This window comes from Coptis chinensis, chromosome 9 (assembly GCF_015680905.1).
Source record: "Coptis chinensis isolate HL-2020 chromosome 9, ASM1568090v1, whole genome shotgun sequence".
NCBI lineage: Eukaryota > Viridiplantae > Streptophyta > Magnoliopsida > Ranunculales > Ranunculaceae > Coptis > Coptis chinensis.
Window position 1 is genome coordinate 75578632 of NC_141464.1, and position 4852 is coordinate 75583483.

Genomic DNA, 4852 nt, shown 5'->3' on the forward strand with positions numbered 1-4852 from the left:
GCCCGGTGCCATAAGCCAGTTGTTGTCAAGATGGCCAGTGGGAGGAGAATGTAGTAAATGAATGTTCCAAAGCCCAAAGAGGCTGAAAAGCAATAGCCAAATCAATCCACCGGGGAATGAATCTCTTTCATGGGCATCCGTAGCAGATCAAGCAGACGAAGAAAGCCTTTCTTCTAGGCTAGGGGATGGGAAGAAGTTCCACAAGGCTCTCAGTCCTTATATATAGGGGCAATTATACTCAGTTCCAATGGCTTTTCCTAAAGAGCATTTTCTGGAGCGAAACTTCAATCTTGGAGGAAGGGTAGTTTGACACCTGTTGCATAAAAGCGGATGGGGCAACCGTCAACATAAAGCTAGATAAGCAATGGGAGAGGGAAGGGCACATTGCAACAACTTAAGCTAGTCACGCTAATCAAGCCATAAGGAAAGCATTTTGGGGTGTCCATATTTTCAGCATAAGTAGGTTTCCACGTTAGGGATAGCCGGCATGCATAATTTAACGCGAACAAATAATGCTATTATTTTAGTATTATCACATTGGAAGATACTGGCTCCTGCTACATAGATTGGATAGTAGAATTGTTTTTGTAACTCGAGTTATGTTTGAGGCAAAATAAAACATCAACTTATTCATCCATGCTTCCAAATAAAACAATGTAGGCAAAATCCTGTTGATCCTGGCAAATCACAACCTTCCTCTATAGCCATAAACCATAACAACACTTACGAAGTCGGCTTTTCATTTTTTGTAACATTTTTTTATTCTCACTTACACCTGACATTGGAGCAATGTAGAAGATCTAGTAGAAAAAGTGTATAAATCCATGTAAACTACCTATACATGGTCATTTGCTTGCCAATACCTACAGCATCCGCATATTAAATAAATATCGGAAATATCACTATTTTACTTCTCAACCAATTAAATGATGGCCAAATCTTATAAATGATCAAACATTTCTGTTCCCCACAAACTCAAATTTAACTTGTGAAGTTGAACTCACCATTTTTTTCTGCTCTGAGAGCTCCGGGGGACGCTCTTGATCGAAGCATTCCGTTATAGAAGCTCCAAACAGATCTTCAACTGGGAAATCTTCATATACAATTGAATATACTTAAAAGTTGCAGGCCATGATTATTGTCCCACCTGTCTAAAATAAAATGAATGGAACAGAATCATCAGAAACACATATTCTGTTGCGAACAAACTATCGCTGTATTACTAACCTATCCACAGGTTTATACCCGGTTGACTTTTCTCAAATCAATCTTATGCTCCTCGGCATCAGTATAACCACCTTCCATATACCTTCAAGTATACAACTACAGAAATACAATTTATTTTTCACTTTTAGCTCCCGTCCTCTTCTCTTCAATTTGTTATCCATGTCAATATTTCTTTAGCAGACTTCTGATAGAGACAAACCACCAGGTCTTTAATAGTGTTTTATATTTTCTCCATCCTGAGAAATACTTCCTTATTAATGCTTTATAACTGGGCCTTTGCTTTACCAACATCCAGTACTCAGCAATTTTGGGTCTGCTTACAATGTAGTCATCTTCCAGACCCAAGAGTTCTATGCGTGCCAGCAGTGGAATTAACATGACATCTGCCATAGTGAACTCGTCTCCTACCAGATAGTAAGTTTCATTTAGTTGCAGCTCCACTTCGCCAAGAAGTTGGACCAGCTGTTCCTCACTTTCCTTCTGAGCATCCGGGTCTTTCAACTTGTCTTCTGTATCATATGCGTCTTTCAGCTTTAAATGATAGACACTTGCTAAATCTGGTGACTCGGCCATCCGAGCAATCACCACCCGTCTTAGGAATTTAGAAACAAATACATGGTACTTTTCGGGGATGTGGGAGAGAGTGAATGAATATCTTGGAATTCCATCCCTGTATCTTGTGCATCCATTTTTCTACTTCTCTGTTACTATCCATGTCACTTTCAAAAACTGAAGAGAGTATCCTAATTCTCTCTATGTACCTGTAAATATATGTCACTGTCAGAACTTATTCTCTTCCATTAGAAAAGAACAAAGCAAGGTAATTTTTATAAGTAACTTACTGGATTATATCAATAGATTCAATGTTGACCTAACAAATTGATTGGAGTAGCCTCCCTATGCTAAAGGCATTCTAGTTGATTTTGTTTTTGGAACCGGCGAAAAAGAAAAGAAGACTTTTCCAGGTCTTCACAGAGGAATATATCAAAGTCGGGATGGAAGGTATGCGCAGGGAAGGATTAAGCCGGCATGGAAAGAAGGATGGCTTGCTGGGATACCGGACCAAAGCAAGTGATCTGGGGCTCGGTGGGAATAGGAAGAGAGATAAAACAGCGAGAAGAAAGTTGGGATAGATTAAAGCACCGATGGGATAAGAGTGATTCGACTCCAAAGGATGGAGCATGAGTAAACTCATTATGAAGTTATTCATAGGGCAATACCGATATTAGACACATAAAGTTAATTTATTTTAATGTATATCATACCTTCTTTGCTTGTTTCTTGGAGCTCCCCAGCAAGAATGAACTCGTTCAACATGAAATAAACCTTTACAGATAAAATAAAAATGGGGAGGCCTAAAATGGAGAGTTGAGAGGGAGATGTAAGTTTGGAGAAAATAGAAACAAAGGGTTTTTTTTTTTTTTGATGTGGTTGAATAATTAAGACCGCTAATTAATTAGGGTGTTTGGATCCTAATTATTTATTGTCAAAAAGTGTTTATTAGTGAAAAAACATTTTTTGAAAAAATAAATGTGTTTGGTTTCTATTTAAAAAAAATCGTTTTTCATCCAAAAAACACTTTTTGGTCCTAAAAACTTGTTTTATGATAATTAGGTAAAACTTGTGCTAAAAGCAAATAAACTCCTCAGATGTTTTAGACTTTAGTGATTTATGCCATGATATGCCAAAATATATCGAGAAACATAGTGTGAAATCTGATTTGATAAAATAGCTTTTAATAAAAATCACAACCAAACATGTTTATTGAAAAACAGTTTTTTAAGAAAAAATGAGAACCAAACACCCACTTAAGTTTCTAACCTCTCTCATATTGTGGCCCATTGGGACCCTCGATTTATATCCTCTTAAAACGAATCTCAGCCATGGGTCATAAAATTTCCCTCCCTTGTTATATATATATACCCTCTTAAAACGAATCTCAGTCGTGGGTCATAAAATTTCCCTCCCTTGTTATATATATATACTAGTTAATGCCCGTGCTGAAGGATTTCATAAAAAGACCTCATTGATGATGGTGTGACTTAAAAGTACACGTTTATTAATTGTAATGGTAAAGGAAATTTGAGAAGTAGACAACTCGAAAAAAAATGGGCGTTAAAAAATAACAACTATTTAATGATGAAGAGTAGTTTTCTTGAAACTAAGGAAAACATAGCTAATTGGATAACATAACAATTACAAAATTATTTTTGAAACAAAGTTGTTTGCAATTGATCATCAAGTAGTTGAAGTCGATGTAATACAACTGAATCTAAATTGTCCATAAATTTTCGAATCGAGTAATGTATCAATTTTTTTCTTAGGCTTTTCTTCAATCCTGACTTTTTTTTAGGTGTGAACTTGTAGATGTTTATTTTTTATGCATATCTTTTATTTATTTTTTCAGGCTTTTACTTTTATTTTGATGTTACTGTATTATTGTAATAAATTTTTTGGCATTGTATTGTGTTGCGAAATTGCAAATGGACAATATTCCTAAATTCATCATGAATTAATGTATTCCTAAAGACTCAGCAAGTCATAACTTTCAATGGTAACTAATAATGGAGAGGAGTTCTTAACCAAATGAATATTTCAACAAAAGCATACCGATGCATTGAACACATGAAATTAATGGTCAAGTTACTTATCGTGTATAGTCATGTTAGATATATAACATCCATTGAAGCTTGATTCCTTACTCTCAGAAACTAAGTTTCAAAATTAGTGATATCACAAAATTGTTGAACCAATATCAACAGGAAACCGCCCCAGCAAATCACTTCTCTTCGTTTACAGTCATGAAACACTAATATTGTGTAAACTTGTTTTTCCTTCGGCACCAGCAACCAATCCATCATGGTGTCCATTAGCTCACTAAAGAAAAGAGAAAACTGTGGTGAGAAATTCCCATAGCAAATCTGTAAACATCAGGGGCGAATAATTATATTGAAAGTGAGATGGAAACACTTTTTGATATACATACCCAATATATTTTCTAATTGTTAGCTTTAACTGTATATTAAGAAGTCCAATGAGGTCTTTGAACACCTAATTAAGCCATGCAGTCCTTCAGAATAGTGCTTGTAAGTGTCACTTGTACCTCGATTTTGGAATTGATTGTTATTTTATTGTACATAAGGAACAACTTGTAAGTATATGATAACAAAGAAAAATCAGGTAATAGTCAAGAACCAATAAGATTCAAATATTTTTCATTAACTTATTCTAAGCAGGCACGCTTATATGAAATAGTTACATCGTTTTTTCTTTATTATCTATGATGCTACCATGATCCTTAATTATAAAAAGTAGTAATGCCCTTATTTTGTTTCAAATTTAATAATTGTAAAAGAACTGAACACCTAGACTATGAATAGTTAAAGCATATACACATGTCTTTCCTAGTATTTGACCCCGGTGAACATCCCGCAATTATTTGCACATTTGTTGTTTCAACCTATGCAGGTCAGATCAAATCGTCTCAGAGTTCGTCAAATTAGGATGTCTTTCAGACATAGTTACATATACTAATACCTTTCTACTTCTTTACACCCTCACTTCCTAACATTCCAAGGGGAGGAACTCAGGAAAGTATATGCAAATATTATATAAAAAAAAAAGA

The 4852-nt window shown here is 35.1% G+C and overlaps 1 pseudogene; it reads right to left on the minus strand.

Moving 5' to 3' along the window:
- Positions 1-1376: 1376 nt before the first annotated feature.
- On the minus strand, positions 1377-2422 carry LOC147478093 (glutathione S-transferase TCHQD pseudogene; annotated as a pseudogene).
- Positions 2423-4852: the final 2430 nt, after the last annotated feature.